A 14633-nucleotide genomic window follows, 5' to 3' on the forward strand; every position below is an offset into this window, starting at 1 on the left:
CGATGACCCTTCGATGACCCGCACATCCAATGTACATGACTACCTACCCTCAAATGGTATGGATAGTACTATCGCCCAAGGAAAGTCTTAATGAATAGGAAAGACCTTACGAACTTAGGGTAGGAACTCTTAAGTGCTTGCTCACAATCAATTCAAATCAAATGCTTTTCACACCCCGTTTTCTAACGTTGTCTTTTTAGACATTTTCAAAATCAAACTGTTTTTCTAAACACACATGACACTTTTCAAAATTTTCAAACAAACAAGTGAGCTAAGCAATTAAGAGCCCACAGATAACCATGGATGCAAAGGGTGCTTGCACCTTACCTTTGCATAACCTACCCCCCGAACTCAATCTCTTTTCAAAGAAGGTCTTTCCTGTTCTTTTATGCCTTTCCTAATTGGATAAAATAAAAGTCGGTGGCGACTCTTGCTCACCGCAACATTGCTTGCGAAATAAAAATGTCAGTTCTCCCACCGTGTTACAGACCTCTATTAGGAATCTGACTACCAAGTCATCCAAGAGGATTTCCTCTACAGTGATCTCACAAGAGTCTGATCTTCACTCAGTCCTCTTTGAGATATGATTATCACTAACCCAATAAGATAAGACCAACTTGGTTTCTTATAAGGATTTTCACAATGACCACAACCATTGTCTTCTTGTGCTTCTGACCTTCACCCGGTCTCTCAAGGTACTCTCAACATTAAGTTGATAAAATTTGTGTTTACAATGATTGCTTCTTCTAAGCAGATTACACAACTAATTAAGCACATATTGTTTAACATAGTTCTGAGAAACAACTCCTATGTTAAAATAATTTACATGAAGAATTCTAAACCTATAATACAATACGAGCAACAACTTTTATGTTTATTACATTGTTCTACAAAGATGTATATGATAAAGGTGAAGAAAAACACAAGAAGGGGGTTTGAATTGGGTTTTCCATAATTTCCCTTTCATTAAAACTCTTGCGCGAAAGCTTAATTGGTCGCTGTTTATCAGAAGCTTTAAGCTTTTGCTCATTAGAAGCTTAGCGTTTCTTAGAAGTATTCAACCTTCTTCGGAGCCAGAGTCTTCTTTAGAGCTTCTGATAATGGAAAGACAAAAGCAGAAGTAAATAACACCAGATATATCCTGGTTCACTTGAGAGATTCTCAAGCTAATTCAGTCCACCCTTCCGAGGTGATTTCGCCTTGAACTCAAGGTCTTAATCCTCTATGACCAAACTGATTACAGTTGCACGGGAAACCGCCGGTGACTAACAACCTTGCACAGACACCCCTGTGACTAAGTATAATGCACGGGCAATAGTCGTTGACTAACATCTAATGACATGTTCAATGATATGAGTTAACAGATATAACATTCATTGACATCTGCACAAGCAACTACTTTTGACTAACACCCTTGTACAGGCAACCCCTGTGACTAACACCTACACAAGCAACCGCTTGTGACTAACCAATAATGACATGTTCAGTGATCTGATCCACATATATAACATTCATTGACCCCTTTAGACTTCTGACCTTCACTCGGTCTTCTAAGAGGATTTCCCACAATGACCTCAATCACTGTCTTCTTGAGCTTGTGACCTTCACTCGGTCTCTCAAGGAACAATCAAAAAACAGTTTGATAAAGGTTTGCTTCCAAAATAATGCTTCTACACAAGCTAGATGTAAACACTAAATAAGTCCATATTGTTTAACATAGTTCCGAGCAACAACTCCTATGTTAAAACAATTTACATGAAGAATCCTAGACCTAAAACACTATACGAGCAACAACTCTAGTGTTCATTACATTGTTCTACAAAGATGTATATGATAGAAAGTTGGGTAGCATCTTGTAGTAATCTTCTTCTTCATCTTTTATGTTGAGCAAGTTTCGAGCAGCAACTCCTTGCTTCTTCAGATTTCTTCCAAGATGTATATGATGATAGTTGATTAACATCTTGTAGAATCTTCTTCTTCATCTTCTGATCAGCTTCTGCATATTAACTTAGGCATTAGCAACATCTAAAAGGCCCAGTTGTATTTTGAATTAGTATATGCTTCAGCTTCTCTTTTTTGACATATGCTTCTGATATCAGCTTGTCGGCATAGTCATCTTCTTCATCAGTTTGTTCATGTTAATCTGTGTTGGTTGAGTTCCATTTCAAACCAAATCACAATTAACAAATGCAATGACAACAACTGTTATAGAAGTATGAACATCAATAGTGACATCTATATTTGTAGTGATACCAGCGACATCAGAAGCTACATTGGATGCATAGATGTGAAATGAACAACATAGGCATTGCCAATGTCGTCAAACTTTGTTGGATGATTTGATCTTCTTTTATAAATCTTAAAAGAGACATTGAAGGATAAGAATGTCTTTTGATTTCCAACGACTAGTTCCCAACGGATAGAATCAAGCTTTGTTGCGGAAAGTACAAACATCTGGTTGTAGTGGAATTTATGATGTACTGTTGTACTATTTTCTTCTTAACTAAGTTTTGATCTTATCCTCAAATAATGTACTTCTGGTTCTGAAGTAGTAAGCTTAGAGGAGATCAACTTGTCTTTATCTTCCTGATAATGATTCTAATGTGTAGTTCAGAAACTACTTTGAGTGAAAAGTAGAATCATTATCCCGTGAGAGTCAGAGTCTCGTTTATCAGAATTGATAGCAACAACTTTTCTGAAAACTGATACTCGACTTCTGATCTGGAGTTTGTCTTATGACGATGTAGCTTGTCCAGGTTTTGTTTCAGAATCCTTGAAGAATTGGAACACTGTTTTCCAGATGAATAGGCAACAACTAATCTGAAAACATGTTCTTTCATGTTTGAGAGCGCTTATAATTCTTGGATCTTGGCCTCTGATCTTCTTGCTGGATTAGCTCGGTTCTAATCTTCAGTATATCCTTGAGTCTGATCTTTGGATTCTCGGCTTGACCTTTGATGTATCTGATCTTGTATTCAGAATCTTTGACTTTGTCTTAAGAATTAGAAGCAGTAGCTTTTCTGATGAACAAATCTCGGCTTTTGAGCTTGACTTGAAAGCTCGATCTTGTATGCTGATTTCTGAAATTGGAGCATTGATTCTGATTTTGACTCCTTCTGATCACTTGTGACTTCTGAAGCAGCAACTTGCTTAGAAGTGTACAGTAACTCTCCTTCTAATGAATATTCAGCATTCTTCAGAACTACTAATATTTCTTCAGATTCAACTGTAAATAGTATTTCTGAGTTTCCTTGCTTGCTTCTGATGATTCTTTACGGATAGCAATCCATAATCTCTTAGAGCATATTACCTACACAGTCAAAAAAATTATTAGAGACTAAATTGTTACATACAAAATATATGTACTGTTATCCTCAAAAGAGAGACTTATTGCATGAACAAATCTTGTTCTTACATATGATTGTATGTTGGGTAGAATCTTGTAGTGGTTTCTTCTTCATATTCGTTGTTGAGCAAGTCACGAGCAACAACTCCTTGCTTCTTCTTATTTCTATCAACTTTAGCATAACAACTTCGGCATTAGCATCAACTAATTAGCCTAGTAGCATTTTTAGTTGGTATGAGCTTCAACATCTATTTTAGCAGATGTCTCTTGATCAACGTCTTTTGAGTATATATCTTCTTTCTTCATGTGTTGATCTTTGTCAATCTTGGTTGGTTGAGTTCCGTTCATTCCAGAATAATAATTGACAACTACAACGACTATAGGTAGTACTTTATTTTGTCTTGTAGCTTGATACGTTGTGAGTTGGTGGGATACAGCTTCTATAAAATGGTACACCCATTTGATTATCGTGGAGTCTATAATGTAATGTTGTACTATTTTCTTCTTTATTGAGTTCTTTGATCTTATCTTTAAATAATGTACTTCTGGTTCTGAAGTAGTGAGCATAGAAGAGATCAACTTGTCTTCATCTTTCTGATAATGATTCTGATGTGTAGTCTAGAAACTACTTTGCTAGGAAGTGTAAAATCTTTATCTTGTAAAAGTCAAAGTCTTATTTATCAGAACTGGTAGCAACAACTCTTCTGAAAAATGATACTCGACTTCTGATACGGAGTGGTCTTGTGATGTTATAGCTTGTCCCGATTTTGTTTCAGAATCCTTTGAGAATTGGAACATTGTTTTCTAGATATATAGGCAACAACCACTCTGAAAACAAGTTCTTTTGTTATTGAAAGCACTTTTGATTCTTGGATCTCGGTATCTAATATTTTGCTTGATTAGCTCAGTTCTGATCTTCAGTACTTCCTTGATTCTGATCGGCTTGACCTTTGATGTATTCAAAATCTTTGACCTTGTCCTCATAATTTAAAAGCAATAGCTTTTCTGATGAAAAAATCCCGGCTTATGATCTTGACTTGAAATCTTGATATTGTATGTTGATTTCCGATCATGGAACATAAGCTCTGAAGGAATCCTTGCTTCTGATTACTTGTGACTGCTGAAGCAACAAATTATATGACAAGCACACAGTAACTTTACAGTATTTCTCCAGAACTACTGATGTTACTCTAGATTCAGCTGCAAATAGTATTTTTGAGTCGCCTTGCCTGTATCTGATGATTCTTCATGAACAACAATCAAGAATCTCTTGGAACACAGTATCTGCACACTCAGGAAACTATTAGAAACTAAATTGTTACATACAAAATATATGTATTCTTATCGTCAAAACATAGAAACTTATTGTAGAAACAAATCTTGTTCTAACAGCTAGCCCCTAATTTTCAAAGTGCATTCCCAATATTTAGCTTACAAATTAAGCAAGGAATAGAGAACCGACCAAGATCTTTAAACTTCCTTTGGATGATTGCACTACATTCTTCTGTCAAATATATATTCTCATCATAATTTGTCTTCTTTATTTCACTTAATAGAAATTTCATAAACTTTACATAAACCAAAATTTGTTTTAAGGCTTCACCAAAAGGAACGTTGATTTGAAGCTTAGTGAACATCTACATAAACTTCTTGAATTGTCCTTGTTCTTATTCCCTTTTTAGTTTCTTATTTAAGATAGGGTAAGGTGGCTTGACATAATAATGGAGTTATGGGTTTGGCTCAGTGAGAATTTGCTTCTTTGTAGCTCGCCAAGTGTGTATCCTCTCATAGTGTCTCATCTTTTTCCTCACTTTTTTCTCCCTCTGTTTTTTTCCTCTTCTCCTTAATCTACTACTTCTCATTCCTCATATACTACTTCCTCAATTAGATTTTTCTTCTCACTTTCACTCACCTTGGTCTTGTCACCCCTATAATTTTGGATTTCAGTTAAAAAAATATTTCTCAACTCAATAGTCTTATAACTCTCATTATTTGGATTATCTAAAGTGTTCCCATTGAAATCCCCATTTGGCTTAGATGCCAATGGCCTGTATAACTTTCCAATATACATTTCTAAGTTTTTGATGGATGCTTCGTGGTTACTAATCATTGCTTCATGGTTCTTACTCATAATCTTCAAATTATTTGGGGTAATCTTCATGAATTGAGCCATAGTTTCTTCTAGTTGGGATCAATCCCCTAGTGATAAAATATGAGGAACTCCTTGATTTGTGTGGTGTCGTTTTTTTTACCTCCCCGTTTCACTTGGGAGGACGGCACGCTAGACCCTTCACGCGAAATTCGGAAGGAGAATGCGCCCGTGGCGGGATGAATTTTGTTTCATTTCTTCCTACGATAACACACGAACTTTTTAATTATTCTACGAAAGAGGAAGGGGAAAAAGATCTCAAATAAACCCTAGGAGTTTGCTAAGTGTGGGGATTCACCTAGACTAGAAATTCTGGAGTCCTGGAGGTCGGCTATACATAGGGAAGAGTTTAAGCACCCTACATATCCGTAGTACTCTACGGGAACCTTCTCTGTGTCTATGTGTTTGTGTTAGTTGCTTATTGATTGGGAAAGTTTCTCCTTTGTGTTAGGAGAGAGAATTGAATTGAATTAAAAGAAAGACAGACAGACTGACTATTTTTTGGTTTTTTATTATTAGCTCGCTGAGATTCCTTGTGAACCTCATGCCTACATATCCCTAATGGAAGTCAGAGCTTTTTGTAGTTCGGAGAACTAATTAGGGAAATTAATTATTTTTGGTGCCTTTCTTGAAGCTCAAGGTTGAAGCTTGAATTAAATCTCTGTTTACAGTAAAGAGACATGAAATCATCTTTACAAAGAGGTATTTCTACTATTCCACCATAAACATTAAAAGAGTGACAGAATAAATGAACTCATTTCATTCAAGAGGGGGACCTTACTTGTGTATGTGCAAGTATACCAGTCAACTGCATCTTGAATGAAAGAAAGGTGCTCAACCAAATTAGGGAAAGTTACCACATGCCTGGGTTTACTGACAGAGCATGCTTTTCAAAATCCTAAATGGGAGACTGATTAAAATTAAAATGTAATGTAATGTTTGTTTGTTTGAATGTGGTGAGATAGGAGAAAGATCTCTCTATAGAGATAAGCTATATCTATCTACTGTATAAAATATTTGATTTTAGCTGGCTTGTATGAGGCCCAAGCTTGAGGCTTTTGATTGATTTATTATTTTATTGACTCTGGGAGATGATTCCACTGGGGAATTTGTCTTTTACTGACTGGGACTGGGGAGATTATCTTTTTGAAGAGCTTAATCTTTGGAAGCTAACCCTTTCTAGGGAATTTGGATTTAAAGGAGTGATTTTGGAGGCTAACCCTTTCCAGGGGTTTTACTCTGCTGGAGAGTTCATCTTTTGAAAGAATGAATGAATGGAGGCTGACCCTTTCCAGGGAATTTGGATAAATGGCAGAAGAATTATCTAGTTGAGACTTCTTGTTTAAAGCCCAAGATTTAAGGCTGACATTGACTGAAAAGAAACAATTATGGATCCTAGACTATGCTAAGGGACATTAATGAAGATAAGGGTGATAGAGACTATCCATGTCTCTCATTCCAAAAGGTGTACTCAATGTGAGATTGAGACATTCTTAGCTTGTTTAAAGTCTGGTTTGAAGAGTGGAAGAAACTCACCAGGGTAGGCTAGAAGGTGGCTAAAGACCTGTTCCTATGTTTATAAGAAACCTGATGGGTCCTTGTATACAAGCTCAAGAGGAAGCTGGGAATGCTTTTAAGAAGCCTGTGGGTCCTTGTACAAAGCCCAAGAGAAGGCTAATTGAGGTTCATCGAGGGTCCTTGTTATAGCACAAGAGAAAGCTATGTGGTTTTGAACTTATTTTGGCTCTAAGCAAATGGGTAAGAGGTTTCAACGGGAATAATTCCTCTTGGGTGGATGTATCCTATTTTGGGGTTCTAAGGCTTTTTTTTCAAGATATTTCACCGGGAGTAATTCATCTTGAGGGTTTGAACTACCGATCTCTAATTAGGAAAAGCCTTCACCGGGAAGACATTTTCAATCCTAGGCCATAGTCCTATAATATATATATAGTTTTAACTGTCCTAAGGTTTCACTCAGACGTAGTTCTAATATATAAACAGTTTATATTTGATAGTAATTTAAATAAAGACTGTAAATTGAAAGCTTATAAAGCCTAACCTGGATGGAGTGGAGGCCTTTATAGATGTATGTACAAAGCCTTACCAGCACTTTATTGTTTATTGATAACAATTGAATATTTATGATAAACAGTTAAAGGTATTTTTAAAAAAAAACAGAAGAAGTGAAGATGGACATAGGTCACATAGGTATCTGAAGAGTTTCACCGGGAATAATTCCCTTCAAATACCAGAAGAATATTTTAAAAACAGAAAGAAGATTTTGTAAATACAGTTTTGAAAACAAACTATGAAAAGAAAAAGGTGCTGGGTCTTACACTCTATTAGAGGCCCAAAGATTTATTTACTGTTTATAAGAAACAGTTAACTGAAATGAAATATTGTGGTGAAAATAGTTTTATTGACTGTATTTAAAAATAAAATGAAAATGGGTTGGGACTTACACTCTATTAGAGGCCCAAAGATTTATTTACTGTTTATAAGAAACAATGGAAAATGATTTGAAATGATACAAGGTTTTGTTGTCTGAAAACCTTGATCGTCTGTTTAATCGAAGTTTGAAAACAGTTTGAAAATTGACAAAAAAAAACAACTTAATTAGGATAAAGACAAAGTTTATACCTAATTAAGACCTAAATGATTAGGGTTTTATCACAAAAAATATTTACAAGAGATTAGGTTTTGGAAATCAAGTGAAAACTATATTTAAAATATTTTAAAACACTTAAAAATATGTTATTTTAAACCTAATAAAAATATATCAAATAAATAATGTTTTTTGTGATGTTTTGGTTTGTTCATAAAATAGATATATTAAATGAAGAGTGTGTGAAAAATCAAGTGAAAATGATTTAATTTGAAGTATGAATCAAATGGTTAAAGTTGTGAAGAAATTGAGTGGGAAAAGTGATAAAAAATATGGTTTTGTCTCCCAAAGGGTTTGAACTCACGCCCTCTAGGTCACCACTCAAAACACTTACCATCTGGACCACGTGTGTGGCTTGTTAAACAAACACCTCTAGCTTATTATATTTTAAAACATATACCTAAAAATGAGTTAAAAATAAAATCAAAAGGTCTGAGGGGGGGTTCGAACCTCAGACCTTGGGCAAGGCAAAGGCTTTTGGATGCGCGATGTAACCATTGGGACACTACGATGAATTCGTAGGTTAAACACAAACCATTCAAAATATAATAAACTTAGACCTGGGAATTTTGAAAAATGGCGCCATCACCATCATCGTCTTCAACCTCAAAGCTCTCCCATTTTGAATTTCTAAACTCTCTCAATTCTCCTCCATTTGCAAAGATGTAAAGAGCAAACTTGCTCTAAATTCACTCACGATTCCAAATATATGACTAATATAAATTTATATTAACTATATCTACTGAATTAAACAAAATACATGAAGAACCCTAAAAATCCAAAAATAAAATTAAATGATGATGCTGATGAATAAATGCATGAGAGTAGAGGGCTTTTGATCCTCTAGTGACACTGAATGAACTGGTATCGAGATAAATTGCAAAGAGTACTTAAATAAGAGTGTTAGAGTCTGAAAAAAATACCTCTGAAAATGGAGGTCGTGTGAATGATGGAAAGCTTCTAGCTTTGAATGGATGATCACAAAAGCTTCCTGGGACCTTGTTGATGCTATCAAGGCACTTGAATTACTTTGAGAACCTCTGAGTTGTTCTACTCGGCCCCTCTTGCTTGAGCTTTAAGTGAACATGGAGGTTGATGAATCTTCACCTACAGATGAGTTGCGACCACCTGGATAGCTTCACTACACCCTAAGGAATGTGTTTGAATGCTTGGGCTTGCTTGACACCTTCTAATTTGTTCTACAGACCTCCAACTGCTCGAGCTCCAAAATGAGAGTGACTATGGTGTTCTTGCCCTTACAGAAATGATCCAGGTGCTTGGATCATCTCCAATGAACCTCCTTGAGATGTCAGAAAGCTTACTTTTAAAAGAAAAGCTTTGGTTTGAAGAATTCGATTCTTCTTGCCAAAGAACTCTTGAAAACTATAAGCAAGAGGGAGAGAAGGAGAAAGAAAGAATTAGAGTTGCTTTGGTGTATTGAATACTGAGGAATGCACTTGTATTTATAGGCAAAGGTCTCTGCACAGATTGAGGGAGTGAGCTTGCTTAATGAGGGAGTTTTGGTTTCTTGGCCATGAAGAAATTCAAAGAATCACCAAAATGCAATGATGGCCAAACCGAGCTAGCTCCCTATCCATTGATCTTATCTGATCTTGGGGAACATTTCTGATATGTAGAGGCTTTCTATTGGCTTAGGAGAAGATTCCAATTGATGAATCATTGCTTACCATAAATTCTCAAAAGTAATGATTACATAATCACATGTTCTTGTTTTTGGGAATCTTCTTCAATCCTTATGCCATGGTGGAAATGGATGCATGGTATGATTACTGATGTATTATGGGTCGTGTATCATCCATTAGTGAAGCCATTTGCATAAAATTGCAAAGTTTCAAATTGTACATGACCTATAATTTCGCTTCATGAGGCCAACTTTGAACAAGCATAAATCCTAGCTCAAAATGAATTTGGAGAAGGTTGAGCATAATTTGGAAAGCCCTTAACATGTACTTCAATTCATTAGTTTGGGGTTTCTTCATAATCATTTGGGAAATTTGTGAAAAAAGGGCCTAAAGTTAGGAGAAAACTAGGTTAAAAAACACTTAGAATTTTTCAAAGTTTTTATGACCTATAACTTCCAAAGCCAAAATCTCTCAAATGATTGATCTCTTAAAAAAGGTTTCAATGTAAGAAGTTGTTTTATTTCAAGAGATCTACAACTTTCATGTTGGAAGTTTTTTGAGTTGTGTAGGTGAAATTTTGAGATCCATGGACTAGGTCAAAATGCACTTAGTTTGACTTTTGTTTACTTTTTGATCCTTGATGAATTTTCTTGATTTTCTTTGTCCAAATGACTTCAATAATCATATATTGATGATATTGGTCCTCAAAATTCATGGTTTGACCAAAAAACTTGAAAGTCAAAGGTGTTCTTGTACAGTTGACTTTTTCCAAATGAAGTGAAATTTTGGACTTTGGTAATGAATCAAGTCCTTCTCCTCAAATGAGTGATATGAATGGATTATATTGAGGTGATAGAAGTTCTTGAGTCATGTTTTGAGTTTTGGATCCATGTCCTGATTAAAAGTCAATTGCCTAGGTGGATTAGGTCAAAAACCCTAATTGTCGACCAGATGAAATTGATGACTGTAGTGTAGATGTTATTGATTGGCTGTTTTTTTTGGTAAAACAAATAGTGTCTTTATCATGTCAAACCTGGTGTCATGACTTGCATTGTTTTGAAGTTTTTATTTTGCAGGCTTTTACCTGATGTCAAGACCGATGTCATGACATCCGAAGCTGTTGTGTTTTATTTTTTGATCTGTTAAGACTTTGCGCGCCTCTTTTGGAAACTTTGGATATTGTTTTGTTTTCAGAACAGCTTTATGCGATGGTTATTCATAGGATCTTTGCTTTATGGAAATGGTCTTAATTAGGTTTAAAACTAATATTGGATCCAAGGCCCAGCTGTTGCAAGACTATTTATAACATTTGAAGAAGCTGCTGGACGTTGAGTTTTTTGGTTTTAGGGTTTGCCGTCCAGAAGTTTGCTGTCTTTTGAGTTAGTTTTCTTGTAAGCCAAACAATCATCATGATGATTGTCTTGGTCTAGGTGTTTTTGTTTTGAGTTGTAAGAAGTACTCTAAGCTTTTAAGCAAGAGTACTATTGTACTTGATCAAAGCTTTTAAGCAAGATCAAGTTGTGTTTTTGAAGAGTGTCTTCTTTCTCTTTGGTTAGTTTATCATCACTGCTGTGATTGAGGGGGAGTGAGTAGGATCTCTGGTCTAAGTTGTTTAGATTGAAGTTGCATTGGGTAGATATTAAGTGAAAGGCGTAATATTGAGTTGTATTACCTTGAATTGATATTACTTATAGTGGACTTCCTCCCTGGCTTGGTAGCCCCCAGATGTAGGTGTGTTTGCACCGAACTGGGTTAACAATTTTCCTGTGTTGTTTTCTGTTTACACTTTGTTCATTTGGTTAAAAACATTCAGATAGTGATGTCGTGACATCCTGTAAGACATCGCGTGTCTGAGTCCAGAATTTCAATTGGCATCAGAGCAGGAACCCTGCCTGTTTTTACTGGGTGAGATCTAGGGAAAGTTTTTTCTGGTTCGATGGACAAAGAAGGTGGTGGATTTATAATGAGACCACCCATTCTGGATGGCTCTAATTATGATTATTGGAAACCTCTCATGGTGGCTTTTCTGAAATCCGTGAACAGCAAAGCATGGAGAGCTGTGAACAAAGGATGGGAACATCCTGTTATTACTGATAAAGATGGCAACAAAACTCTTAAACCAGAGGAAGATTGGGACAAAGATGAAGAGGCATTGGCGCTTGGCAACTCTAAAGCCCTAAATGCGTTATTCAATGGAATTGACAAAAATATATTCAGACTGGTTCACCAGTGTGAACTAGCCAAAGATGTCTGGGATATCCCAAAGACTACTCATGAGGGCACCTCCAAAGTGAAGATGTCAAGACTTCAACTGCTAACTACAAAATTTGAAAATCTAAGGATGAGGGATGATGAAAGTATTAAGGATTTTCATATGAATTTACTCGATATTGCTAATACCTCAGGAGCTTTGGGAGAAAAAATGTATGATGAAAAGTTGGTGAGGAAAATCCTTAGATCCCTACCTAAGAGATTTGATATGAAAGTTACAGCTATAGAAGAGGCACAGGATATCAGCAAAATGAAGGTAGAGGAGTTAATTGGATCCCTTCAAACCTTTGAGATGGGAATCAATGAAAATTCTGAAAAGAAGAACAAAAGCATAGCTTTTGTGTCCAACTCTCAAGAAGAAGTTAAGGAAAGTAGAGAAGAGAATGTATCTGAATCTATAGCTATGCTTGGTAAACAATTCAACAAAATTATGAGAAGGATGCATCAGAAGTCAAGACCTAATGTCCAGAACATCTCATCTGACATCAATAGATCTTATGACTCTGGCAGAGGAGTTAAACCAGAAGAAAAGTACAACCACAACAAAGGGATCCAATGTCATGGATGTGAAGGGTATGGACATATTAGAGCTGAATGCCCTACTTATCTCAAGAAACAAAAGAAAGGATTGTCAGTCTCCTGGTCTGATGAAGATTCTGAGAGTGATTTTGAAGAAGAATCAGCCAAACATGTCACTGCCCTTACTGGAGTTTGCAATTCTGATGAAGATGCTAGTGAAGATGAGCTAACCTTTGAAGAACTGGCAATTTCCTATAGAAAGCTGTGTATCAGAAGTGCTGAAGTATGTCAACAAGGTGAAAAGCAGAAGAAATACATAGCCCAGTTGGAAGCTAATAACAAAGAGCTTAATGAAACTATATCTGAACTGAATGGTGAAATTATCCTGCTACAATCCAAACTTGATCAGATGTCAAAATCAGTAAGAATGTTGAACAGTGGCACGGATATGTTGGAGGAGATCTTGCAGGTTGGAAAAAGTTCAAGAGATATGTCTGGTATAGGATTTGTTGGTGCAAAGAAATATGTCCAAGATAGTAGCAGAACTAAACCTGAAGCTGAGATGTTGAAGCCGATGTCAAAACATGTGACTCAACATCACGAGAAAGGTAAAATGAAGAGAAAGTTTCAGAGATGGAGATGTCATTACTGTGGAAGATTTGGACACATTAAGCCTTTTTGCTTCAGACTATATGGATATCCAGATCAAACTCCTTCTTACAAACCTAAGCAGATCATGCCCATCCAGAAGCAACAATGGAAACCTAAAAGTATGGCTTTAATAGCCCATACATCTCTTAGAGTTTCAGCCAAAGAAGACTGGTATTTTGATAGTGGATGTTCCAGACACATGACTGGAATCAAAAATCTGCTTGTTGATATCAAGAGTCATTCTACTAGTTATGTAACCTTTGGTGATGGAGCTAAAGGAGAAATCAAAGGAGTTGGAAAACTAGATTGTTCAGGAGTGCCAAATTTAGAAGGTGTTTTGTTGGTCAAAGGCCTGACTGCCAATCTCATAAGCATCAGTCAACTCTGTGACCAAGGATACCAAGTCAACTTCACCAAAGCTGAGTGTGTGGTTATTAATGAAGAAAAGGAAGTTGTAATGAGGGGTGTCAGATCCAAAGATAACTGCTACTTGTGGGTGTCTCATGAATCCAGCTATTCTACTGTTTGTTCTAAAGAAGAAGAAGCAAAGCTGTGGCACCAAAAACTTGGGCACCTTCATCTAAGAGGTATGAAAAGAATTATTTCTCTGGAAGCTGTAAGAGGAATTCCTAAGCTACAAATTGATGAAGGAAAAATATGTGGTGAATGTCAGGTAGGAAAACAAACCAGGATGTCACATCCAAAGGTTAAACATCTGACTACTTCCAGAGTTCTTGAACTTCTACATATGGACTTGATGGGACCAATGCAAATAGAAAGTCTTGGAGGAAAGAAATATGCTTATGTGGTTGTGGATGACTACTCCAGGTACACTTGGGTAAACTTCATCAGAGAAAAGTCAGATGTGTTTGATGTTTTCAAGGACCTATGTCAAAGAATTCAAAGAGAAAAAGAAAATGGTGTTGTGAGAATTAGAAGTGATCATGGAAAGGAATTTGAGAATCAAAAGTTTGCTGAATTCTGCTCCTCTGAAGGAATACATCATGAATTCTCTTCCCCTATTACTCCACAGCAAAATGGGGTTGTTGAAAGAAAGAATAGAACTATTCAAGAATCAGCAAGAGCCATGATCCATGCTAAGAATCTTCCTATCTACTTCTGGGCTGAAGCCATGAATACTGCTTGTTATGTCCATAATAGAGTTACCTTAAGAAAAGGAACCTCTACCACCCTATATGAGATCTGGAAGGGAAGAAAACCCACTGTCAAATACTTCCATGTGTTTGGTAGTAAGTGTTACATTCTTGCTGATAGAGATCACAGGAGGAAGATGGATCCCAAGAGTGATGAAGGAATCTTTCTGGGCTACTCTACAAACAGTAGAGCTTATAGAGTATTCAACTCAAGAACCAAAATAATAATGGAATC

The sequence above is a fragment of the Vicia villosa genome, linkage group LG7 (genome assembly GCF_029867415.1).
Source record: "Vicia villosa cultivar HV-30 ecotype Madison, WI linkage group LG7, Vvil1.0, whole genome shotgun sequence".
Lineage (NCBI taxonomy): Eukaryota > Viridiplantae > Streptophyta > Magnoliopsida > Fabales > Fabaceae > Vicia > Vicia villosa.